This window comes from Passer domesticus, chromosome 10 (genome assembly GCF_036417665.1).
Source record: "Passer domesticus isolate bPasDom1 chromosome 10, bPasDom1.hap1, whole genome shotgun sequence".
Taxonomy (NCBI): domain Eukaryota; kingdom Metazoa; phylum Chordata; class Aves; order Passeriformes; family Passeridae; genus Passer; species Passer domesticus.
This window is the reverse complement of record NC_087483.1, coordinates 20042122-20069948: the sequence shown is the minus strand read 5'-3', so window position 1 is coordinate 20069948 and position 27827 is coordinate 20042122. Positions and strand designations below refer to the sequence as shown.

The window sequence follows — 27827 nt, the reverse complement described above, 5'->3', positions numbered from 1 at the left end:
GTTATTGCAGTGGATAGATGATAAGGGAGAAAGACAGACAAACCTGAATGGTATTGTAGCCACAGGGGCATTTAAAATATTGCTCTGCACCTGGGAAACAGGTTTAATTACTGGTGCTGTCAAAATGTTTTAATGTAAACAAGTTTCCTGATGGATCATATCTGCTTACTGAGAACTATCATTCCCCCAAACACAATCCACTTTATGGTGGGGCTTAAAAGGCAGGTATCATAAATTAGAGCAATGAAGCTTTTATGATTAAAGATGCTTCATCTGCTTTTAATGCCTCAAATTATAGAAACTATAACAAGCCTTCACATTAAAATTTAAATAGGATTAAGAGTCTGAAATTCTCTATAAAGTAGGTGTCATAGGCCTGATTCTTTCTGAGTTGGTACAGAGTACAGACATAGGAGGAAGGCAGCTCCTGCCTCTTTCTTTTGGGCAGTTTGGAATTGTCCTGGCTGTTGGTGTGCATTAAATAGACTGAGAGTGCCCTAACCTGCTCACCAGAGGCAGTGCTGGATGTACCCAGGGCGTGCTGGGGCTGCCTCAGCCAGGCCATGGCTGTGGCTGTGGTTGGTGTTGCTCACTCTGGAGGCACCACAGAGCAGCACCTGCTCTCTGCCCTGCGCCCAGGGCACCTCAGCACCTCTGGGACGGGCAGCACACCTCCTTTCACCTGTTCCAAAAGAGAATCCACCACAAAAATACCTGCACGGGAATTCAGAGATGATTCTGATTACTCTGTTGTGTTTGATTTATGTAAGCATCTTATCCTATTCATGTTACTCCTGGTAATAATTCTGAGAACAGGTTTCATATTAAGCAGTGTTTGTCAAAAGTAGATTTAAAGTCTGTAATTATAACATCTGCTTCCACAGCATATTTATATTCTGCTCATCCATTCAAGATACAGAAACATAGATCTTATTTGACCAAGCACCATTAGGTAAGGAAGCTCTGCTTTCAGATCTGCATATTACCTCAGAATTTAAAAGGAAAAAAACCGTAAAATAAATGAAATTATTTCACGTAGGTGGTACATGAAAGAGGAACCACAATTCATCTTATAAATTATTCATATTGAATTATTCACTTGACTCATATAGAGACAAAGGTGCTTTTTTATACTAAAAAATCTACTCAGACTTAAAACCTGTATTAATATGAAGTAATGTGTGATTATAGTTGGAGATGTACTTTTAAATAATTCTTGTGAAGTTCAGCTTTACTAAGGACACTTACTAAGGATGCACTCTGTTCCCTGGTAAGAGCACTCACATGGAAAGCATGCAAGTGAAATGCAAAACTCAAGAAAAACTAAAAATCACACAACTTGGTAGACCAAAGTTCTTTCATTCTTTTAAGGGATGAAGCAAACAAGAAAATTCTAAAACACTCTATGAACATTCCTCAAGATTTCTGATTTCTCTTGTGAGATCACAACCTTCTCTGTGTGTACCACAGCGGACTTTAGAAACTGTTTGTATTTTTGGCAATATTTAGTAGTTCACACTTATAAGATCCTTTTGCTAAATTATGGAAAGTCAAAGCTCTGATCCTTCCAGCCTTTAATCATGTTAACAAGTGGAACTATCAATATTCCCACTGATTTATAGGCAGATTTATAGTTCAGGTGAGTGAAAATACATACATACCTGCATGTTAGCAGCCTTAGAAACACAAGATGGAAACTTTTAGACAAATAAGGCCAGTATTCCAGCACTGAAACACTGACAGCAATCAATGCCCTACTGAAACAGAGTTCTGAATTCAAGACAATCATTTTCTTAGTAAAAATCTCTCTCAGAGCTTCACCACTATAAGAATTTGGAACATTTTTCCCTTATTCCTGTTCTATACTCATTCATACTTGGCCTGCTTCAGCACGTTAGGATCAGGACTGAACTTGAAGATGCTCTAAATTCGATGAATACCTCATTTTCTAAGCTGAGATCCAGTGTCACACATCTCACACTTGACTAAACACCCCTGTATCAGTGAAAACTCATCTACAATAACTAAAATCCTTTGCTGATCAAACTCTGGGAGATGAGACAAATTAAAGTATTCAAGAGCTCCAGAAACCTGTTCACATGTAACAGCGCAGACTGGAGAGATGTAATAGCTTCCCACCTCCCTGCCACACAGACCAACTAGTTTCCATGATTATCTCATATTTTAGGGAAATTATTCACACTAGGAAAACTGGATAGCTGGTGAAGCCATCTAGATTGTGGAATGGGATGGGAATTAACAACTTTTCTCTAGTGATGACAGCAGTCAACCCTTCCAAATTTACAAGATTATTGCCATATTTCATCTTTCCCAGGAAGGTTCTGGCCCACCAACTCAACAGTCAGAAACCAATGTCATACTTTACTGTCCCTCCAGTGAACAGAGTAGCAATGAAATATTGCTGGGCATGTAATGGGCTCCTCTTGGTCCAGTTTACCAGATCACCAGAAGCCAGCCCTGGCAGCTAACAACAGATTATACCACACCATGCACAATGTTACCTTCAGTCTGCCATTAGACTTTTATGCTAACAGAGCTCATGTTTCCTGAGGAAATAGAAGCTAAAATCCAGTATTTTATGAATGAATGGAAAAAGAAGAGAAAGTGTGTTTACCATTTAAAATGAAAACTGTACTTGCAATAATCTTATAAGAATGGGGGGCAAATTGAGATCCCAGAGCTGTTTAAAATCACTCTATATTCAAATTCATATATTTTTTTCTGAATGTTAAAATACTTTATTTGTTCTATTCAGGGTCTTTTCCATTGCTTCTGTTAACCAGTGGGATTAAGGCCAGTATGAACTTTAGGCATGTGAAGTCACGCTTCATTGCAATAGTAGGATTGTCACTAAGAAGATTGATAAATTGATGCAAAAAAAACCTGATATGCAAAGTTAAACCCAGACCTCTTCAACAGGATGTCAGACATTTCATTCAGTTCCCTGTATTTTATTTAGAGTGATACAAAGTTTGTTCTGAAGACAGCTTCCGCTTCAATTTATGAATGACTGCAAGATCTAAAATTACCTTTATTAAAATTCATTAATATTAATAGGTTTGATTTTCATCCAGAGAATTTAGAGAAGTGTTTCTTTTCAAGGAAATAGTATATATAAGTAGGATAATAATCATTAAGTTGTGATGCTATGGTATTAATTTATTACATCATCCAATTCTAGTAGAGACATAACTCAGAATCAGAAATTCATCAAGGGGTTTTTATTTTGAGTCCTAACCCGATGATCTTCTGTCTTTAAACAGTATTTTTCCTTAAAAGTATGCATTTTAAAAATTGTATGCTTTAGAATTGGCAATTAGAAATTTTAATTATAATGCAGAGTCTTAGCATAATTTGTCTCACCTCACCTTCTTCTTCCTGTCAAGAAAGCTGCATCTATTTCCCGTTCAGATATATTTCTATTAATTATTAAGAATTGGAAGTACAAAGTCTTTTGTGCTTTACTTTCACCTTTCAACTTTTAATCCAAAGAATTAAATGCACTTGCAAAGGACTTTTCCTTCAATAGACACATATTAGAGACAGGCTTAAGCTGCAATGTTTGCATCTATACCTTAATTTTTTTTATAGACACTAGGAAAAAAACCTGCATAATTTTGGAAAACAAACAACTTCATGACAATTAAGAAGACAATTTATATCACTTTAAAAAAAGTTATTCTAGTGAAAGATTATTAAAAGTTTCCACTCTTGAAATCCAAAATGCAGCTATGAGATCCATAGCTGGTCATCTCCTAATCCAAACAAGGCAAAGCAGAGAACAGGAAGATCTGTGCCTCTGCTCCTTTCCTGCAGCTAAGCAGCCACTCTGCTTCTTCTAAAAGTAATCAAAAGGGATTTGGACATTGCTAGCAGACAGACGTAGAACTGTCATCACAATATTAAAACACAGAAAATAAATGTAGAACAATCTGAGAAAGTCTAGCCTTGAAAAATCAGCTTTTATCCTTCAGTTAATTAATTCTGGAGAAAATTTTTGATCAAATTTCATTTTTAACCTTGCTGTCAGTTGGTGAATCGGGCTGTTTTTCTCAAGTGGGTGTTGGCTGATAGCAATGTCTTATCTTATCTCATACATCTTCAAAGACTTCTGTTTTTTGAAAGAAGACTTACGTTAGGAAAGGACCGGAGGTTTTTTGAAATTGAAGTACAATGCATATATTTAAGTTTACTTGTAAGATATTTCAAGATGTATGTGTCCCATGATGTGCCTCTCATGAAATGTTTTTTTGATTTATCACCTTTCCAGAAAGGACAGCTTCTTGTAGAACAAATTGTTTCATAAATACCAATAAAAGTCATTGTTTTTATGTTCTTAACCCAAAACTTCTATATTTTGAGGAGGAAGTGGGGAGGAGGGGGAGAGGGTAGCAGAATACTGATCAGCTAGAAATTATTACTAAAAAGAAAGAGAATTACTTTTGCTACTGTGGGAGGGACAATAGCAAAATAGCTCTTGCAACAATTCTAAATTGACTCATAATTACATTGCAGCACTGCACACTGCAAAGTTGTTTCTATACTAAACATCAGCTTGGACATGCTCACTTTTTTTGGAGTGAAAACCAGTATGCGTTTTTCTCTAGCATACTGCATTGTGGGAACATTTGTATTACAATCATCACATAGAATTACATATACTTTGGGTGCTTACTGGAAACTGACCCTATACCATAGGTTTGAAAATTATTACGTATTAATTGCAGCATTGTGTTTACACACAGATTAGCAGGATATCTAGTACTTACATTTTTGTTAAGAAAAATCTTCTGGGAACGTGAAACACTGAATTTGGCAGTTTCTTTACCAGGAGAGAGAAATGCAAAAAACCATGCAAGTTAATCTGCATTTGAGCTGTGTCAAATGTTGGATTGCAAGTGTACATGATGCTTACCCAATTATTTTGAGTACAATTACAATTAATTTGTGTGAGGGAAGAGTAGAACAGTGCTAAAACATTGCACAAATTTCAAAGTTAGCACATTTTTACAGTTAAAAAGGTGTCTTTGAAAGACCTTTCTACAAATTTTAGAGGGTACAGACAACTTAAATAATTTGTGAATTATTTAGGCCTTTCTATTATTGCTAAGTGAGGACATTTTCTGCATGGTTCTATGAAAACCCCTTGTTCAGAGGAAAAGTTTTACAAAAGGCTTAGCTATTGACACTTACTTTTGTAGGAGACAAACCTAGTGAACTCCCATCTCTTCAAAGAAAATTTCAGTCCTGGATACAGAAATTGTATTAAAAGTTAAGATCCATCTCCTGCAAGCCAGCTGCATGTTTTCTGCAAATATCCCCTGAGCCACTGTGCATCTTGGATCCTGCAAAAGAGGACCAGAAACTTTAGTTCATGGTTTATAAATATTGCTCAGGGTACTTGTCTTTTAAATCCTCCTCTGTAACTTCTTCTTGTGTGAAATTCCAAGAATCCACTTTTTCCCACACAAGGGTCAGGGTGGACACAGAGCCAGAGCAGAAATGATGGCTGACCCCGGTAACAGGATGTGGCCCATACTCATGGACTGAGGACAGGCTGAGCACCAGAAGGACCCCCAGCATTTCAGATGCTGCTCCCTACCATTACCTCAGTGCCTCAATGCCTCTGACCAACTCACTGGTGGAAACTGCTCTGGCTGTGACTGCCCAAAAATAGAAACTTAGACCACCACACACAAATTCCAGAATATTTTCATAACCACACTTGGTACAGAAGCCAGATTTCTTGTATTTTAGTGAGTGCTAAATATGATCCTCTCTATGCCCTTGCTGTCAAACAGCAGAATGGTTAAAAGACCATTAGAAAACCCAGATATCCATCTCTATCATATTTGCTGCATTGCTGCTACCTACCCTAACCCTTCCAGTTAAGCTTAGGAAGTTGGTTGCAGAATAAATTTATTTTAAAAATTGCCATAAGTTTTATTCTAATAAAAGATCAAAACTTTTTTTTTTGTTATAAACACAATACAGCATCTGAAAGGATATTTTTCTGAGTGACAGCTGAAAATCCATTATCTGTAACATGTGCAGCAAGAATTTCACATCCACGCTCATCACACCATTAAGGGCCTGAGAAAAATCTATCCAGTTCAGTGACCTATTATCCATGCTATGTGATTGGATGCAGTCGATGCTTTTTCATTTGGATAAAACTCAGCTTAAAAAATTGTAAAGATTTCTTTACCCTTTTAAGGGAAATACAAAAAGATGCTGTACTACAGTTGTATATCATGCTAAAATGGTATGGTGCAAATCATCCGATATGTATTGTAAAACATAAAAAAAAACCAATCTGTTTCCTATACATCAAGGGAACCAGTACTTAATAATGGTGAAAAAATGGAACCTGCAAAGTACTTTACCACCTGAAATGGAAGCATTAAGGTGCACAGTTTTGAAACACAGCAGTGACTGTAGATACAGAAAGGAACATCATGGAATTTCAAAAGTCCCCAGCATGTTTTCAACCCACATTTCTGTCAGTATGAATGTCATGATGGACACATATGTCTGCAGCTTTAAGTTTTCGTCCCTCTACTCCTCTGTTTGTAACAAATACCTCTGCACAGAAACAGCCCACATAGGACACAGGGCAATTTCTCACACCCTCTTATTTCAGGATTTCTGCTGCCTTTTTCCTTTGAGTCATTGCTGCCTGGATCTGAGCCGGCTCAGCGGGGGCTGCCCTGAAGGAGCAGAGGGCCAGCCCTGCAAAGCACTCTCGCTCTGGCAGCATTATTTGCTCTGTTGTGTACAGCAGCAGCTTGTCCTCTGACAGGCAGCAACTCTGCAGGTTTTGTTGACTAAGGCTACAGGGAAAAAATCCCAAATAGTGATGGTTTTGGCTGCAGTCATATTGGAAGAAGCCCAGTTATTCCTCTTCTCTCCCTTACCGAGGCTGGCAATGTGCACCTCAGGAAGGTGCTGTCCTTGTACAATGCAAACAGACTTTGTAGTAATTAGGCAGAATACAGAATACAATTTTGGCAGTGTGCTGTATTAATCATGGAAGAACTGCAATGGTATCAATGACACTGCCTCCACTACTGACTGCTTCCCATTGTGTAAGATAGGACCATTCACTGTTCTTAAAGTGCTGTTCTTAAAGTTATAAAAGCTGTTTCTTCATCTTTCCTCAGGAGCCAGAATTATTAGTTGGCGCTTGTGCACCCACTAAAATCAAACTGGAATTGTGTCTAATACTTTTCCACAGCCATGGGCTGTTAATGACTGCAGTGTTCACAAGACGTCTACTTTTATATTTAATGCTTTATGGCAATATATACCAATAAGATTTTTACCACTCCACTTAGATATTCAGCTTTTAAGACACACTTTTCAAACCATGAAACCTATGGATAAATTTTTCAGTGGGTGGGAGTGCACTGAAGAAGAGATTAACAGGACAAGAAAGACAAACAGGTTGCAAAAGGGATTTAAGGGATGAGAACCTCAACAAGGATACAGAACCATAGAAGCTCCCTTAAAATTTCCATTTAGCATGCTAATAAAGGATATTAAGTACAGAAATGTCCTGAGGGAACAAGACAGATGCAAATATTAAGAACAAAGTAGTAGCTAACCTTCAGGTTTTGGATTAACATGTGCTGTGATTCAAGAAAGTCCATGAAAGCCCATCAGCCACAGTCTCTACTCCTTTCCTTTCTCCAGGTCCACATAGCAAAGAACAATTTAATACTCAGGCTAAGAGGCTTAAGTATCGGCTTTTACACAATTTTACTGCTTTTCTGTCACCAGGGCTACAGCTATGACTATTGCTACTACTGGTAAAGAAATAAAAGTTCAGCTTTTGCTGAGTGCTTTGAAGTATTTAGGCAGACAATGTAAGTAAACATAAAAAAAAATCATCAGTTTCTCCCAGGGAATGTAACAGAAAAATCTAACACAATTCAAGGTCACCATTTTATAAACAGATTACATATTTGTTAGATATGACAGAAGAATGGCACGGTAAAGCAGAAAGAAGTGACTACTATAAGACATTTTTGTTCAGCTGAAGAGCAATTTGTGATTGGAATGTAATCAATACTGGAAGAGAATTATTTTTATTTACCCCAAAGAGAAGAAAAAAAAGTAAGTTCAGGTAAAAAACCTGTAAAATTAATCTTCTTTACTGATGGTATTTAATGCTTTTTGTAACTAAATTCAAGGCACTCAAGAGTTCACCACCACTATCATATTCATTTTATAGACACTGAAATTGAGACACATGATCATAGCAAGTAGGCTACAAAAAATATGTATCCAAGGAATTGCCAACACCAAAGAACAGATTGTGGAACCAGCAGGCAAATGGATATAAAGAAGAGAGGGAGTACACATGCAAGCCACACTAAGCACCCACATGATTGCTATTTGTCTATTATCCTCCACACATAATGATCTCACTTAAAGCAAAAAAGGTAGCCACACAATCTCTATCTGCTTCTCATTGCACATAATTATTTTCCTTTATTTGATAAAACAGATTTAAATTACTGCTGCATTGTCAGATTATGTTTCTCTAGCCTATTTTATCAAACATATTGGCTGAATGTCTTTCAGGTGACAATTTTGCCTGGTTGGATTTAATGTGACTGTCAAACATATAGGCCATTTCACCAGTGTCTCCATAAGTAAGGAACCCTGTTCCAAAGTCCCAAATAGCTGACAAGTGCACAAAAGGTATATTTTCAGTTCAGCAAACTTGCTATCATCACTTCTGGTTTTTGTTTATTATGCAAAACCAATGGCATTCAGTATTTCTGTACAACTGATAATTGCTAATTATGGAAGGAAACGTTATCTGATTGTCAGCCATGGAGTCAAATGAATTGAAAATATTCCATCAATCATTTAACGAAAGTGTGGGAAAAAGGCACACTAAAAATAACAATGAATGTGTTCTTTGTGTTGAAAGATCATTGGCAGAAGTAAATCACACAAAATTCAGATCCTTATTGCTTAATCATCTCACATTTCATTAACCACAGCTGCCAATTGTCTTGTGCAATGTGAATTGCTTTTCCTAATGAAAAAAAAAATGTAGGCTAGAAATCAGTTTCACTAAGATGCAGTATTAGAATGCAAATATTAATTTCTGAATTAATTCATGACAGAGGGCTTGGCCAACCTGAGCTAATCACACCCCTGGGGTCCTCTAATCCTCTAAAGCTGATTATCTCATGATTGTCACACCCACTGGGAGTTGCCTTTGTTATTAGCAAATTCAAACTGTAGTTTATAAAAAACAACAACTTGTTTTGATGCTAAGGTTGGATAGTGAATAGCAGCTCCAGCTCTAATCCTTTGGCTGGCTGACAGGAGGAAATGTACTCTAGTATGTGTCATTGCTCCCTCAGAATTACTAGGATTGAGGAAGAACAAACAGCTACCAAGTCAGGAGGCAAGATTATATACTGATAAAACAGGTTTGTTCCTCCGAATTTAAAGCAGATACCATTAATAAATACATGCTATGATCTCTTTTTTATTCCATTCATTGTTTTCAGAGTTTGTTTTGAATGTAAATTAGCATCAAGATGAAGCTATTTGTGCAACAACAATCAGGAATATGGTTGTAGAACACACGACCCATGATGTCCTCAACAAAACCCATATCCTATCAAGACTGTACAAGCTGCAGGGAGAGCAGACAAATTCACTGGATGCATTTGAAACACCTGGAAGTGAACAGGTGACATCTGTCTCTAGCAGGTACTTCTTAATTCTATTTACTAGATTACATCAGTAGAGAACTAAAGTCAAAGATTAAAGCACACTGCTGGGGCATTTACCCATACACAGCCCCATTGTGAAGAAGTTTTTCCATGTGTGATAATTTTACTTGTGTTCTGTGAAATTCATGTTGTACAAACACTGTAAAATTAGAATCTGTGTCAAGCTGCAAAATTGTGCAGGGAAGCTGGCACTAAGGGTATGATTTCAATTATTCATCACAGTTGTTCAATTTGCATTGTTTTTTGTGCCTGCATTTCCAAGCTGCTGGAATTTGCTTGATACATTAGCTGTCTAACCACTGTATTTAAGTGCAGGATAGTGGCTTTCCACTCCCTAATCCAAACACTACTTGTGTCTCATTTGAACTGTTTACATTTCTCATAATGACTCTGTATTTGTGGGATTCATTTTTCCTCACTGTTTGTTTTGAAAAAAAAGTGAATAATTGTATGTGGGCAGAAGTGTGCTTTCACTTGCAGGTATGGGATATGCTAGAATGTAAAATCTATTAATTTTTGCAGCTGGTATATGAGAACACTGCTGGTACTATTTTGAAATTCTTAGAAATGCTCGTATGACATATTTATTTTGAATCTATACATACATTTAAGGTTTCACTCAGCTGTAGTGTCCAAATTATACTGCAATATGGAGTGAGTCTTTCGTAGTGGGATTCACACTTATCTCCTGAAGTTTGCATAGGAGATTTGAGACTCCTGCATGAAAGATTGGAAGGTGCAATAAAATATGTATTTTGTGAAAAAATGTAACCTGATGTGGAATGTGCACAGCATGGCTCATGATGTTCCAGCAATATAAAGAAGTGCAAGATCTGCTGTAAAAGTGTAATTGTGTGTGCTTTGCAATTAATTTTACACACAACCTGAAACTTAGGCTACTAAATTTTTTGTTCTTTCTTGAATGAGCTGAGAAATATTTATCAGGCAAGATAAAACCTATTGTGCCTCACACACTGATGATCTGTTCTCTGTCTATTGGTACTGCATGCACGCTGCTGCTCATGTGAACATGTGTACTTCCCTCAGGTGTGCTGCTGTACTCAATGGTCCACACTGGATATGCATGCTGAGAAATCCAAGCTGCACAATGAGAAATTTGCACTGAATTTCCTGTGAAGGCACCGCTTATCTCTCCCACAAGGTACTCACAATATATACATATGATGAAATTCTCACTGTAAACAGGACTTCAAATTTTACCAGAACAAAGGTGCACTATAATAAAATTGTCCTAAATACACAGAGACACAGATGCACACACAGACAACAAGTCTTGAAGGTACTATAGAATTTTACCAAAACTCTACCTACAGCAGTGGCAAGATCTTTTTCCTCAAATCTTCCTGATGCTGCATGAAATAGGAAATGTTGTCTCACATAAAATATTTTAGGCATATTTTTTGTTATGAGCTTTTAATGGACTTGACAATCATAATGAAAGTTTTATGATTGAGTTTATTCAGGAAAATTATAATTTCAAAACCAGTGCTGCCAATCTCCCCAAGTCTTTATATACGTGCTATTTTCATGCAGCCCCAGCTCCCTCTTGCAAACACACATGGAATCCTTTAAACTTTAAGTGAATTACTCATGTTAAAATTGAAAAGCAAGAACTGAAAATTCAAGGCTTTATGCACATGGTCCAAATAAAAACCAGCCACCACTGGCCACAGAAAACTTATTTTTTTAATTGTTTTACAGTGACAGAAAAGCTTCTATGCTGAAAATGATGGAGAAATACTAAATGCTAAATTCTCTGAATTAAAAGCTTTATCTCTCAATAAAATTACCCATCTATTCAAAATAATGATTTTAAGAGACTGCTTCGCCATGGATTTTATAGGGTGAGCTAAAAAAACCTGAAAAAATTGAAATCTCTAGGATCATGTAAGAAACAGGTATCAGAGTGTATGCGTAATCAGAATTTAAAATTATGCATATTTTTCCTTACATAGCACTTTGATGGGTTTGTTTTTTAAAAAGATACATATCTGAAGCAAACTATTTATTGTATCTTAATACACTGTGAAATTCTCACAGGAAATGAGGACATCTCTATAGTGTCATATGACAGTGAAAACAATTGAGCTGTAAGAATTGAATTTACAATTGTATTGGTGAACCCAAATCTTTCTCTGTACTTGCCAGTGATTTAATTCTGCAGCTTTAATTGTAAAAATTGTTTTTTCTAATTACTTTAGAATCTAAATCTTCAAACAGTTTTGATCATTAAAACTTGTAAATCTCTTAGAAATTTTTCAAAATATTTTGATGCAAGCTTATTCTAGAGAGTGTAGAATGTGTGTGTGCAAGCACACGCGCTTGTGTGTGAACACACTTTCCTCAATGTGTCACCAACAAAATGAAAGCCTTTTGAAGTATGACCAAGCTTTTTACAATGTAACTGTGGAGCAGGAAAGATAAATGAGATTTTAAAAAAACCCTCTCACTTCTTTTGAAAGCTGTGTATAAACCAACAATTTAGCATGGAGGGAGGAAAGAATTTTGATAGATAGGACACGTTTGGGCAAAACACTTGTTTCTGAAAGGTTTTTTTTTTAAACTTTTCTCAACATCATTACAGCACTGAGTCACCTGTTTTGTATCCAAGACAGAATCTGATCTTGGGTGAGCATGAGGGGATGGATACAATGTTCGGCTATGACTTGTCGCATTTCTTCAAAACATGCCTCACCTAGAGAAAAGTCTTGTGATGAAACTGAAACATGTCAACACTGTAGCAGACTGCATGAGTCAAATGGAAATCAGGTAGTAAAAACATCTTTTAAAGCTGCGAATACACTATTTTTATTTACTTATATTTATTGTGGCAAAACAGGCCTGGCCAGAAATCAGGCTCGCTCTGTGTAAGAAACACATTTTCTTGGCTCAAAAGGAGAGGGAGAGCTTGATAGCTTATATTGCATATTCTATAGACAGTTACGTGGACCCTATTGGCTTCTATAATATTTTGAAAATGCATTCACAATAATATTCTATTTCCATGCTAGTAATGTCAGTAGGAGTCCTGGTAGTATGCTATTTAGGCACACTGAGAAAATAATAGGATTTACAATAGCTGGCAATTTGTTTTCTACTACCACAATGTCTGCTTTTGTTACAGTCCTTGTAGCTCTTAGAAATTTCTTTCTGGCTATTCTGTTCATCTTTTCCACGGAAACATTTCGTCAGTGTGAATTGCTTCAGTATGAATTGGAGCGGTTTTTTCTGCCATGAGTTTTTATTACTAGAACTAATACAAATAGTGCAAATGTTTTTTCCAGAAATAGTCATTCACATTTTTAATGTCAGTGGGGCTGATGGATGGTCTCACCAGCAGTACTAGCATGCTATTTCAGAAGGCAGAGAATATTGCCAAATCCTGGTAGCATGCTTGTTGGTTGTCCTTTTGTCCTTAATCACTTCCAATTATTGGAGGGAGCTGAGCCTCCAGGTCTTCCTTTACCCATTGCCAGGCCACTTTGAGGATTTTTTTTTTTTTCATATGTGATAAATTAAGAAGGGAGGTGAAGGAAGAAATAGTATTTGTTTGACACATCTTAAATAGAGAACTGTAGTCCTAAACTTCTTTTTGAAAGTTCAGTCTAATCCCATAGCAAACTGACTGTTGCTCTGGTCACCTGCCAGACAAGGATAATAGTAATTAACTTTTTAATTACTTACCAATTTCTTCAGGTTAATCAGTCAGACCTGTCTTTCTACATAAACACCCAACAGAACTCAATCCAGCACTAGGATCCACAGACCTGGCTAGTCCCAAACCCAGACCTACCCAACTCCACCTACTGACCAAAAGATGCTTGCAGCCAGTGCCTGAATCCTAAAGGAGTGTTTAATTCTGTGGCCCCATCACCTGACTCAGCAGCCGATTTTTGCTATGGGCAGGGATGAGTCCAGAAGAACCTCAGGAACTGAGTGTAAGGCTAGACTCAGGGCCAGCCTAGTCAGATGGCGTTTGGAAGGCTCCTAGCTGAGCCAGCACCATGGGACACAGCCTTTGGTCCCAAGGCCAGGCTCCAGACAAGGGGCCCAGTGGCAGAGTCTCACAAGTGCCCACTGTGCACTGGAGAAAATGCATTTAAATATTCTGCCTTTCCATACTCAAGAAGATAGAAACACATTTAGTAAAAGATGATTATTAGAAGTTAATTTGCTTCATTTTTTTTTGGCCAAATTACCAATTAATGTAGCTGGAAAGAAATATTTTACAGATGTATAATCAAGCCCTGAAAGGAGAGCTTCAATTCAAGCCTCTAACTATTAATGTATTAAATTATCATCATGTATCTTCAGCTGATTATATCAAGCACTCTTCTAGAATTTGAGGAAGTAGTAATAAATTAAATGACAAATTACTATTGATTATTTTTTAACTTATTATCCTCTAGAATTTGATATGAATATTGCCAGCCGGTGCTGAGATATACTGAACATAGGCAATGGTTTCAAACAGATACTTTTGTATAATAATTGGGTATTAGGGCTGCATTTTTCTCTATGCTCCATTGCTAGGTCAGGATGATTTATGACAATCCTTTTTAGGCATGAATTTATGCCCATGTACACAATAGCAAATATGCTTCAGATGGAGGAAGAGAGCTAACTACAAGGTTTTAGTTTAATTTTGTTTATCCAAAACTGCTATCAACACTAGGTTTTATTTAATGCAGAAAATTACTAAGATAGCTAAGAGGTTCTATGATACCTAAAAAGTCATATTTGTATTACTACAGTAATTCTAATAAATATATAGCTTCTTATTAATTTTTGGCATTAAAAATGCAATCATTTTACAGTACATAAGGGTGTTTTATTGGTCATTACAAAACTCAATTTCCTTTCAGATAGCTCCCTGAAGTTTTGTCTCTCAATTACAGAAATATTTCTTAATGCATTTTTAAAGAGTCACAGGTCAAACTATCTTAGAAGACCATTTGAAAACTGATTTTTGAAAGTGGCCAGCTACATGATTCTGTTTTCCTTAGCAAATTCAGCCTGGAAATGTAATCACAAATTTAGGTTTCACAGCTTGGTGGAAAAATACCTTTGCATCCTACTTGTCCTAGGCTGTCCATATAATCAGCTTTTAATAGGGAGAGAGAAGCAGATGCAGGATGTTATTCTGTCTTGAGAATGTCCATATAAAACAGAGATGAAATAGTAAAGAAAAATACACTTTTCATATGTATGTCTAAATGATTATTTGTATCTTAAATTTTAGTAAATATTTGGAAACTCCATATACAGAGACTAGACAAAAAGGTGGAAGTTAATGCACTGCAGTGTTGCTTTAAGTCAATAAGAAAGGCCTGTTTTTTAGCTATAACCCTAAGAATTTCACAGAGAAAAAGTCCCATAGAAATATTAAAATTTCACAAAATTAAGGCAAAATAATATTGAATATAATTAGTAACCTTTGGGTTTTAAAAAAGAAACATCTGAAATTTACTTAATTTCGCTAAGAAAGAGGCATAATAAAAAAATCTTCATAAAAAAAAACAAAAGTACCCAAGGCAGTAGAATACAACTCTGAAAAAACTTTATCTGAATTATTATAATTATCCAGGAATGCTTAATTTGTCAAAAGCTCTTAAGGTAAATCTGAAGAGTAAGCATCAAAAACCAACAGAAGTCCTTCCTTGGTCCCCCTGTCAGCCCTTGGTTACAAAGATACATCATCTTAATGATCTCAATCATCATCAATCAACCTTAATCAGCACCTACAATGATTATTTTGAATTTTAGGTTGGAAGCCATGAATATAAAATCAATTATTCTACATACCAGCACTGCTTTTTTCTTGTAATGTGTGATTATCACCTTCAGAAGCCATATGAAAATGTTCTGGCCAGAAAGAGAAAAAGTAAAGCTAAATGACAATTCCTTAAAAAAAAGCTTGAGAAAAGCAGAGGGGTGATTCTAGTAAAAAATTGAAAGTATGGCAATTTTTAAGAAGTCTAATGAATCAGAAGAACATTCCTGAAAAGGTGTCCTATTCTACAGAAGTGATTTAAGTATCTTCTGGTTAATGTGTAAAATCTTGAAAGGCAAAATTGAAAACATTCATCTTATTCAGTACTTACTAACTTTTAAAATAATAAGTGGATTCAATGACTATCATCAACACTATAATCTGATGTCCTGTTTTCAGTACAGAAAGAGAAAAAATTATTTCCCTATACCAAAGAGCTTTATGAATTTGGGTAAATCAGTGAGTCATGACATCAACAATTCTTGTCATTTCCCTACTTTTTCTTGTTTGCTATACTCCCTTACACCTTTCACTAAGTATAAAACAGTGGAAGAAATTAAAATCTTGAAAAAGTAGCCTGGCTCACAAAATATTATAAACTGTCCACATCAATAAAAAATCAAGATTGCAATAGCTCCTGTGAATACAAGTCTTGTGGATTATGGAGTTAACTCTTTCTAAGGGCTTGGGACAGGCTGTTTTTCTGGTCCCAGTGGTCATATTTCCTTCCTGAAGGAAATTACCTCAAAGCAGTGGTGGACATTCAAAAGGTTTTTGCAAAGAGCATGAAAAATGTATTAACTGCTCATGCAGTGTGACATCTTACCTGCTGTTACTCGTTATTATGTTTAGGAACAGGAACAGGAAGTGCTGCAATTACAACCCCCAGCCCCCAACAGACCCTTCACCCAAAGTTAGTGGAATATTGCTGTGTTCTATGGTTTGTTTCTGTTCAGTTCCAGGGGCTTGTATAGCCACTAGCACACTGGGAGGGATAGGAATCAGAAGGAGGAGAAAAAGAGCACACAGCATAGAGTCAATCTGCAGTTGACATTCTAACAAGGGGATGAAAGCCAGGCACCATTTGAAGCAACAAAACTGCTCAGGAGACAATGTGCACAGCAGAAGAGCTGTGTATGTGTGTATGTGTATGCAGTTGATGCATGCAAATAAGAACTGAAGATTGAAGCAGGGTTTTCCAATATCTATGAAACTTAGATAACCATTTCCTTTAAACAATTAGATCAAATCAGGATGCTCCGTCCTGGCTTGAAGCAACCCAAAACAAAGGGGCCAATGTCTTCAGATCTGTTAGCTTGGTATCTGTAGCACTGACACTAAAAATATTGAACACATTTTTAGAGAGTTTTAAAGGCTTATTTAGGTAGTTTCCTATTAATAAGACTGTATTACAACATTGCTATAGCAACCTAAAAGTTATAGTTGAAAGAAATTTTTTAAGCCTTTCTACCCAGGTACTTCTAATTTTCAAAGCTTTTTGAAAATCCTTTAAATTGCTCACTGATTTCATTTAAATATTTCAAGTCTGTTGTTAATAGCAAACACTTCAGAAAAGTTTTTTTGAGAGGATTGTCATGCTTGACAAATCAGTGTGTATGAATATCACACCTTGCATTAAAAGGTATGTTCAGAAGGTGAGGCAGTATTCAATGAAATGGGTATAAAGGCAGATATTGAAATGATAAGTAAATCTCTAAGTTTATACAAAAAGTAAGTCAGTAAATTAAAAATTGTTACATCCCTAACACCTGCAATGCTGTCCTAAGCAGAGAGATTAACATAGTATAGAGGGCAGTATTAAATGACTGAAGTAGGCAGCATACATAGCGATACAAAACACTATGTAAGCACTGGGTTATTTTGGGAAACAATTTCTCCACAATATCTACAAACACTTATGCTGACACAGGGCCTGATTTACTGGGGCAGAATGCAGCAGAGATGAGAAGAAAGCCCACAAGCCTGTCAGTAAGAAGTTTTCCCTTCAACAAGTAGTTTTCACTCAAAAGCAACAACAGTTTTCACCTACAGTCCTGTAAACAGGGCTCCTGTAAGAGATCAGCTCTGTGGCATGTCCTGGCTACCAGGTGAAACATCTGTGCCTTGTCTGAAGCCACACCTGCGTGGAGATTTCTTCTCCTCCTCCATGAAAGGATCCATAGGCAATGTGGAATAATCTAGAACACTCATTATTTTTGTCATCTGCAAGTGTAGCCTTGAGGACAAATTGGATATTCTCACATCTGACATTTTCCTTTCTGGCTAAGAGAAAAATCTAATTTTCTCATGGATGTCAAATGCTTTAATTTTTCCATCTTTGAGCCAATGTTGAATTGTGCTTTTCTGGCCACAGGGAGACAATCATGACTGGAATAACAGGAGTATATCTCCCTACTCCAGAGCAGAATTAACCTATGTCTGATAGATGTTTTCCTCTAGCACCTTCTCAGAAACCCTCAACGACTCCACAATCTCACATACAACCTGCTTTATTGTTGCATTGCACTTAGGAAGGTGTGGTAATCTTAGGGCTAGGAAGTTTTTCCTGATGTCAAACATAAATCTCTCTTCCTGAAATTATGCTGAATTTATGTATTGAAGATAAACTACTGTGTTCAGCAGGAGATGATGTGTGGATGATGATGTGGTGACTTGTGAAAAGACATCATCGCTCCTCAATGTGCTACTCTTACAAGACAGGTGGTTTATATTTTCACTAGAGATCATTCAGTTGAAAAGACAAATTCATCTGAAGGGAATAGTCCATATTCCAAAGAAATATAATTTGCTACTACCAATTTCTTTTTCAGTTATACACAGGATATATTATACAGTATTGTATACAGTACAATACAAATATATCATCTCATAGAGGATTTTGTAGGGAATGTTTTCTGTTTACATAGAATAAAAATTAGGTCTTCAAGGAAAAAATGTAAATTTTTCTTTACACGTTTAAAAACCTTTTTCCATATGTACTGAACAGCCTACAGAAAAATTCACTTATAAGCAGATACATACTAATAGACAATAAAGACCGGAGTGTTCTCAAACATCTGAAAAATTTTCAGGGGATAAGTTCCTTGATTTCTTCAGAATACACCTAGAAAAAATACTCAATTCATAGCATTTGTAGACAGAAAATGATGATTTCCTATTTTAGGTAAATTAAGAATTTTACATTTCCTAAGGTTAAAGGTTTCTAAACACAGCTGTTTCTGGCATAATCAGAGAAGAAATACATATGGAAGAGACACCAACTAACATATTCTGTTTCTTGCTGCTAAGTGAGTAGTTTATCAAAACATCTGACTTCTTTTCTTCAGGAAAAGATGACCACATTTAATTAGTTAAGTGCTTTCTGCACAGCTTGTACTTGCTGGATTTTATACCTCTGGATATTGATTTATACCTCTGGCAAATAATGAATGAGAAAAGTAGAGAAGAATATACAGGCTAGCACTGCTCATCTGTGGACTGGAAAAGACTTCAAACTTAGGGGACAGAAGGGGACTCAAGTAAGCTTTTACATCAGAAACAGTGAGTTCAATTTGCACATCAGTCCTCAAAGAAAACAGTAACGTAGGTTTGGCTGGGATAGAGAGGATGTGATCAAAGACATCAATGTGTGATGAATGTAGACTGTAGCAATGACAATCTCATTTTTAATTAGGGTACTGAAACTGCTGTTGTTGAAGGTCTAAATTCAGTCATTGTCCCAGCAGTCCAAAGGGATGATAGCAGCATGCAACACTGTGAATATAGTTAAGAAAATAAAGGAGCCATTACATCCCAGAATCACAGCTACATTTCTGCATTGAGGCAATTTGGCAATTTAGTGACACCAAAAGCTGGCAAAGCAGGAGAGGCAATTGACACACACTGACACAGAGAACCACTGGCAGTACAACTGCTCTTGGCAGGGAACATGTATCCAGATCCAGACCTGCTGCAGTGTCATTGCAACTCCATGGAAATCAAACATTTAAACTGTGCAAATTGGGTCTGAATGAAATCTTTCAGGTTTTACACCAATTTTAAATCAGCCTCCTCAATTTTTTTTTTCCCCCAGGATAACAATAATAGTCTAAGTGCTACCAACAGCATGGAAAGTTGACAGTAAAACCAACTTTGGTATTCTCCATGGTCTGTGCTGCTCAAGGAAGTGTTGAATTCATAGAATTGTAGAATGGTTTGGGTTGGAAGGGACCTTAAAGCTCATCTAGGTCCAACCCCACTTAGGGGTCCATTAGACCAGGCAGCTCAGGGCCCCCTTTAACCTGGCCTTGAACGCTTTCTGGAATGGGGCATCCACAGCTTCTTTGGGAAAGATGTTCCAGTGCCTCACCACCCTCATAGCGAAAAATTTCTTCCTCATATCTAATCTAAATCTCCCCTCTATCAGTCTGAAGCCATTACCCCATCTCCTGTCCCTTTATGGCCCTGTACAAAGTGCCACCCCAGCTTTCTTGCATGCTCCTTTAGGTACTGGAAGGTGTCCTAGGGCCTCCTTGGAGCCTTCTCTTCTCCAGGGTGAACAACCCAAACTCTCTCAGCTTGTCTTTAAAGGACAGGAGCTCCAGCCACCAGATCATCATCTGGTGACTCAACTGGTATCATCTATACATGTTTTTCCTAGCTAAAATGACAATTCCTAGGGATTCAGCTTTCACAGTAATCTACAAGGAGCTCCCTAAAACAGGAATATGTTGTGGGTTAATTTTCCACATGTAATATTTCACACAGTTTTTTACCTAGAGAAAGAATCTTCAAAGGAAAAGCAAACTAATGACTGAAGATGTTGGCTGACAAGGGCAGGTTTGTAAAAACAAACTGGTTTTAATTGAAATGATTTGTATTAACCACTTAGTTAACACTGACTCAAAATACAACACACGGTTGTCCCCCTCTTATGATCTAGTTATGCCTTTTTCCCTGCAAACCTGTCCATGAAATTCTATGGTGTTCAAGAATTTCAGAGTCAGAGGCCAGAGAGCAATTAAAATAATAACTAGTCACTTTCTGTGAAGAAGGTAATATAGAAATATGCTTGCTGTCAAAAGTGATAATTTATCACTTACATGACACCTAGGGAACACAAGTATGCTGAAACATGAAAACACTGCACTGGAGTTAAAACAGTTTTTTTTTTCTTCATTTTCTTCACTCCTTCAACTAAGATATATGATGTTGCCACTGAAAACCTATTCATATTTGGAACCAGATAGGTCTGAAACACATTTAATATATTCTATCTGAGGAAACAAATAACTAAATAAGAAAAATCATTTCTTTGCCAAACCCATGCAGCTATGGTATAACTTAAACCGAGGCAAAATATTACGAAATAAGAATTGCGACATTCCACACAGGTGTAAATGAATAATTACACACAGAACATTGAGTACTGCACAGGATGCAAAAAAATTTCCCATTTTTACTCAGATTAATATTTAACCGTCACTAAGTCCAACTAAGTAAAATTTCCAATTTTTTCTATATCCTTGGTTTTAGTTTAGAGAGTGTGTGTGTATGAAAACATCTCACATGTACTCACTGCTTCTATATATATACATCAAACAAAATACAGTGATTTACACAGTGCAGCAAGAGTCCTCCAGGAATATTTGTTAAAAATTATCTTTATGAAAACCTAGCTTTTTGTTTTTTAACATGTTTTCTGGTGTTTTCCAGTACCTATTTCTGGCCAGGAGTGATTCCCCACTATTTTTGTAGGATCTGGGCTTGCTCATTGCAGGTCCATTCTACTGCAGACCACAGTGATTTCTCATCATTATGCACTGCACAGCTACTTTACTGTAATTCATGTCAAGTGATTTAGGTATTTCCTGCTTTGTTTTCAACTGGTATATTACTTATTTTTGCTCATTATTTCTTACAACATGTTTCATACTTGTTCTGTATTCCTGGGAAACACCTTTATTTCATAGTACCAAGTTAAGACTGAAACATTCCAAGAATGTGTTAAGGAACCTTAAACTTACTACTGTCAAAAGGCACTGCAACTGAAAGCATGTGTTTTCTTTAATCTTCTGAAAACATATGTAACACATAGAAATGTTTAAAAACTCTGAGAACCATTTTTATAACTATAACCATTACTTACTATTCCAACACAACATAGTGATCAAAAAACCCCAAAGATGGTAAGATGATGCCTTATCCAAAATATTTATTATCTAAACAATACAATACATTAAGAAACTAGTCCCCAGAAATTCTGTAAATATCAGAGTCTATTAAATCTTCTTTCTATTAGAGTTGCACATTATGGCTGACTGGTTTTGGTACTCAATAATATTAATGATATACCATAAGTTCACTTTTTATTGGACACCAAAGAATACCCACAGGAGAAAAAATTTCAAGGCTGCGTCTGTGGAAAAACCCCAAATCAAACTTTATGAAGAGTCCATGGAGGAGAGAAAGACTAAGACTATCTTACTCTGTAATCTCTGTAATACCTAATACATTGAGTCCCTCAGTTCTCTGCAGGGATTTTCTACTGTCTAGGAAAAATAAGATCAAACTGCATTATTGCTTTTCAGATGAATACAAAATAAATTCCTTTTTTCTGTGTGGCACTTAAAGATGCTTTAAATCCTTTACTCCTCTTCCAAATTTTGCCAAAGGCTTAAAATGCATTTGTGCAGTATAATCACAGACCAATCAAAAAAACCAGTCTTAAAACTAGATGACAGAAGAGCTAACAAGGAGCCGTTGGTTTATTCTGGTGAGAGGTGACAAGGCTGGACAAGCAGGCACTTAAATGGAAAGAGCTGGAATGAAAGATTAAATGAGGCAGTGAGGTGGGTGGCCAACCTGACACATGAGAACTTAAGAATATGAAAGCAAACAAACACAAAGAGAAAGTAAGAAAGACAAAAAAACTCAGAGAAGATAAAAAGAAATAAATATATAATGGATGAGAATATGAAGATTAAAAACTAGCTTTTGGGGAGTAAAGATTGACACTACTTAGCAACTAGACCCTCTGGAGGATATAATCTCAAATTATTTGCAAGAACATTCATTCATCTTCATGTAAATTATGTGAGGAAAAAGAGGAGGACATCTCAGAGGAGATTTTATCCACTCAGTCCTTCCACTTCTGTGAGGAAACAGCATCTGCTCAGCACTTCCAAGACAAGGAAGTGAAAACTAGCTTTATATAGCAGATCCAGATGTAGACTGTCAGGCAGTCAAAGTAGTTCATTCCTTCTTTAAGATGAGAGTCTAAAAATCCACAGCTCCCGTGATCCACTGGAAGTTTGTTGGGGGCTGTAACAAACAGTTTGAAAAATTCTCCTGTGGAGAATAGCAGTTGTGGGAGCACAGAGGAATGATGCAAGCAATGGAACATACAAAAAGAAAAAAATCTTTATATTTCATGTGACATAAGAGATGGCAGTTATCAGAGGCTCTGGATGTCATTGGTATTTTCCAAGATGGAGCAGAGAGGGCAAAAAGAAAGAATGTTGCATACTGAAACTGCAAGAATGAGAAGCTGTTCTGAATAGGTATTTGAACAATGCTGGAAAATAATCTTCAATTAAAGAAGCCTCATGCTCCAGGATTGCCTTGGGAAAGAGGTCATGGTGAGAGAAGTTATGGAGCTCTGTGACAGCTGATGAGTAACTAATAATCAGTAAATGTAAATAGTCACTGGCACTATAACTAGTTTGGAAATGTTATAAAAATGTGAATAATTGTAAAGATCACAACTTGATCTGACGATGAAAAGGTCTTGGTTTTATTTAGTAATTTATTGTGAGTTTAATGCTAATTTAAAACCTAAAAACACAACTGAATTATTTTAATCCGTTCCTGACATTGGTTTGATGACGGCCAGAACATTTCATCAGCTCTTGCAGTCTCCTTGCTATTAAGAGCATTGTGGTGGGTAGTGCTGAACACGATGTAAAAGCAAAGCTCTCCATAACTGCCCATGCCCACCATGCTCTTCACAACCACATCACTGGTGCAAGTCCCACCCCACATAACTGCGGAAGGGCAGACATCAAGAGAGGAGCATAAGGGCTGCAGCTTTATTTGCATCACCTCCCCTACAGAGTTGAGATCTCTGTTTCCCGATTGCACCTTTTCGAGAAAAAATGCCATAGTTTGACCTTCCCTATAACAACCACTATTGAACAGTTCTCTCTTTTGGTGGCAGGAAAAATACATGATATGGAGGGAAAGGGTGAGGTTGGTGTCTCATTTTCAGCTCTTGAAAAGAAATGAACTCTTTCCTTCAAAAGAAAATGTAAATTCTATTTCCAGAAAATAGTCCCACAAGAAGCCTGGGCAGTCAAGTCTGAGGCTTGATTGTGTTTCACGGAAATGGGGAGGGAGAGTATTAGTAGTGCTCCCCTGCCTTAAAATTAAATGTATTTAACAACAACTCTTTCTTCTCCTAATTTTAAAACTGATTATTTTTCAACAAACTTTGAATTTTTAAATTCTGTACCTGTTTTTAATATTACTTTGGCTGGACTAGATAGCCATGCAAAAGACAGCCCAGAAGGCACAGGTTATTCTGTATTTCCAACTGGTGGTCTCAATAAGCCTTAACAATATGCACTGATTAATGGTTCCAAGGACCCTGAAACATAAATAGGAACTATTCTCCTTTTACAGATGAGGGAACTCAGACACAGAATGGCTCTGTGACTCTGAGGTCAGAGCGCAGCAATGCTATCTATCTCATCTGTCAATCTCTGCTGCCCTTCCCACAGTATATGATCTTCTCTCACAAATTAATACCCAATATTACAACAGGCCATAATTCTAAATTTGCTCTTTCCTTCCCCCAGACAGGGTTTACCTGACTTATTTCTGCTTCTCACTCTCCATTCTGACCTTTTCTACTTTCCTGTTTTCTTCATTGATGCTTTAAGCTGAGTACATTGTGGGGCTAGCAGAGCTAAAGGAACATGTTATACTTTACCCTGAAGGCTTTGAATGTTGTGATCATTCCTCTCTGTTTCTGCAAGGGCCTCAGAAGTCTTCTGCTGTCATGAGACTTACCCTTGAGTTTAGGAGGAACGCTGCTCACAATGTAAAGTAGATGGCAGGAGAGAACATTGTCTGAAAATAAGCTGTTCCAGGTAGTGACTAGAAAACAAATCTTTTAAATTGAATAATGATGTTCTGAAACTGACCCAAATTCTGTGGAGGGCCAGCCTACAGTGGGAAGCAAACCTCTTAGATTCCAGGCAGCAGGGTAACTATTAGTGAGCAGGTACACCCAAAGACAGAATAGCAATCTCCCCTTTCTAATGCTTGGCAGAAAAGAGCTATTTATTTCTATTTATTTTTCAGTTGGAAGCTCTGTTGTATGAGGAAATGTTTCTAACTTGAAAACACTTCTGAACAAAATACAAGCTTGTTTCTTCAGATATGACCCCGGCAATCTCTCAGCTCCTTTGGCAGGTGCTGAAGCATTCTGTAGCAAAGGCGGACAGGCATCACCCCAAATCAGAAGCAAGCAGTTTGTACGTTTCTAGGGAGTGCCTTTTCCCAGAAATCTATCCACTTCTTTGAAATATATTAAGTCCTGTGACTGCTGCATGGTTAGTGCCCACCACAGAAGGTCGACCTATTCTGCTCAGTATGCTCAGGTCTCCCTACAGTACAGTCCTTCCCCTTTCACTTCAAGTTCTCCCACTCATTTCTCATTTTTGTTTTTTTACAGGGGGCAGAACCAGAGATTATCACTTGCCAGCCCTGATCCTCAGGCACAAAAGCACTTCCTAGTGTGCTGGATATGAACCTGCATTCTGCTTTTATGAACCGTGCCTTTGAATAGTTCAGAAAGATCCCATCAATAGCATAGTAACTGCTAAGAAAAAATGCAAAGAAAAGAAGTCGTGTTGCACTTTCAAAACTCTTTATCCATTTACATGTTTACTTGTTGTGTAGAATTCTGTGAAAGATAAATTTGTGGATGTAAAACTGACTTCACTGCTTCCTTGGTACAAGAAACCAATGAAAAATAATATGTAATTAAAAAGAGTTTTGTTTGTTTCAGGATTTCTTCATTGAAAGAGATATCAAACAAGTGTTTCAGCCAGGGCTATATTAGCACCATAATACTTTAATGTGAAGATTGAGAAAGATAAGCAAATAAAAAAACATATTTTTTTTTAAATGCACAGTGCAAAATTATTAAATGGATATGCTGATACTTCTGATTAACTGAACCATTTTGGTTCTATATCTCCTTCATCCTTGATTTGATACTGAGACAATAAAGTACCACACCAATGCACCAGATAACTATATATTGGATATTAGGAGATATCATATGTAAGGCATTGATGGGAGTTACTAGCTTTTCTCAAAACAACGTGGCCATCTGTTTATATGTTGGCATTTAAACACTTTAACCTGTGTTCCAGTTAGAATTAATTAACTAAATTAGATTAATTTGATTGACCAAGATGTTTTCTCTTAAAATTTCTACCAGTAGGATTAATACAGTCTACTAGGAAGAACATTAGTATTTAAAATCATGATCAGCCTGACAGCAAAGGCCAGAAGTTCATTCTCACACATGGCTGAAAGAGAGGCAAAAATAAGCAGACCTCAGGAATAATGATCTCCATTTAGCTAATTAATTAAAACAACGTAAGGTAACTTAGGAATAAGAACACCCCTGAGAGATTTTTTTGGTGCCTTTCATGATCATGGATACAGTACAAAGTAAAGTCATCTTTTGATGTTAGATGAGTGGAAGCAGCTTCACTGGCATATTTTTTTCTGCTGTTTTGAAGTTAGCACCATGTTCTTATTTGTTCTGCCATAGCACAGTGCTCTCTATTTTTATTTAACCCAAAAGCACTCATAAAACCACAGTATGTTAATATTCACGTTAAATATTAGTGAAAACATACCAAATGGTAGTAAACAATAACTGTTAGAAATTCCAGTATGAATAGGCAATACTACAGGTAGTCTGATCCAAGCAGAGCTGGTATGAATTAAGCTTGCATTTCCTACACTTTCTCACCAGTGTTGCACAGGAGCATCATTTCAGCTCAACTCCAGTTGGAAACATTAACATACTTTAAATTTAGGCTTTAACTGACACTTTCATTGTGCTAATTGTTTTTTAAACTTCCACCTCAAGTTCCTGCCCCACTGTGCCATCTTCATGAATAGCATATTCTGTGATACACAAGTGAAGTCATACAAGTCTCCTACCTGAAGAGATGGAGTAGGTTAATTTACATATTTATTAAACAATGTAAGTCAAAGTACAAACTGTAATACCACACTGCATTGTGTAGGAGGACTCCAGAAGCAGTGGGGATAACTGCACTGGAAAACACACAGAAGTCAGTCTGCTGACATACGTGTGAATAAAGGTAGGGAAACGGCACAATAGCTACTTAGGACAAAAAGAATTTGAGAAATACCTTCATTCAGCAGTGCAGCTGTGCTCCAGAGGGGCACAGAGAACATCCTTGGTCTCTTATTCTCTGCTGGGAGCACAGGAGAAACAGCACAGTGGCTGGCCAGGAAGGATGCTCATCTCTCAGCTGCCACCCAGCCACATGAGCAGTAGTAAAGGACTCCGGAGAGCGCCTGGTTCAGTTCTCACTCAGAAAGAGGGTGCTGCTGCAAATTATAAAACAGAAATTCTCACTACAAAAAGGAACAAAAGCTCAAAGAAGAGTTTGTTGTTGAAACCATGGGACAAGACTAAAATCAGACTGGTCTCACACCTGCTAATCACAACTTCTTTCCTGCGCAAAGTTTTCTGGCTGGTGTTGAGCTACTAAATGAGCTACTTGAAGACAGTCACATCTTGACATCACACAGAGGGGGTGATAAAATTACTGTAACATTAAAGCAGCTCAATTCTAAGTTTGCACCACTTCACCACTCAAATATTTCAGAGAAACAGTTCAACATGTTGAATGACAAACAGAAGGCCTCCACTTGCCCTGAGGATCCAATCCTTTCTTGCTCTTGAGTTTTGCCAGTATATTTCCAGGGCCTGACTTTCCATTTTAAATGGCTTTAGCTGCAATTATTTGAGACCTCACCACTCAGGCTCTCCACTTGTATGCAACTGCTCCAGCAGCAGACCAACCATGTGAGAACACTTTAGCTGAGGCTGCCCTCCTGTCTCAGCCCTCCCCACCACCATGGGTGGAGATCCGTTCTCCTGCTGCAACTGGAAACACTGGACACAA

The 27827-nt window shown here is 37.1% G+C and overlaps 2 long non-coding RNA genes across 3 annotated transcripts in view; one reads left to right on the top strand and one right to left on the bottom strand.

The window, feature by feature from the left end:
* LOC135308807 (uncharacterized) overlaps positions 1-27827 on the bottom strand; it is a 420716-nt gene that overhangs the window by 175429 nt on the left and 217460 nt on the right. For both annotated transcript variants that reach the window (XR_010369176.1, XR_010369177.1), the window contains exons 4-5: positions 27045-27246; positions 5215-5366 (exon numbers count right to left, since the gene is read on the bottom strand). This is a non-coding gene — a long non-coding RNA (uncharacterized LOC135308807). The remainder of the gene's footprint in view (positions 1-5214; positions 5367-27044; positions 27247-27827) is intronic.
* Positions 9321-25451, top strand: LOC135308810 (uncharacterized). Its single transcript, XR_010369181.1, has 4 exons — positions 9321-9476; positions 9558-9762; positions 10833-10947; positions 25319-25451. It is a non-coding gene; the product is annotated as an uncharacterized LOC135308810 (long non-coding RNA).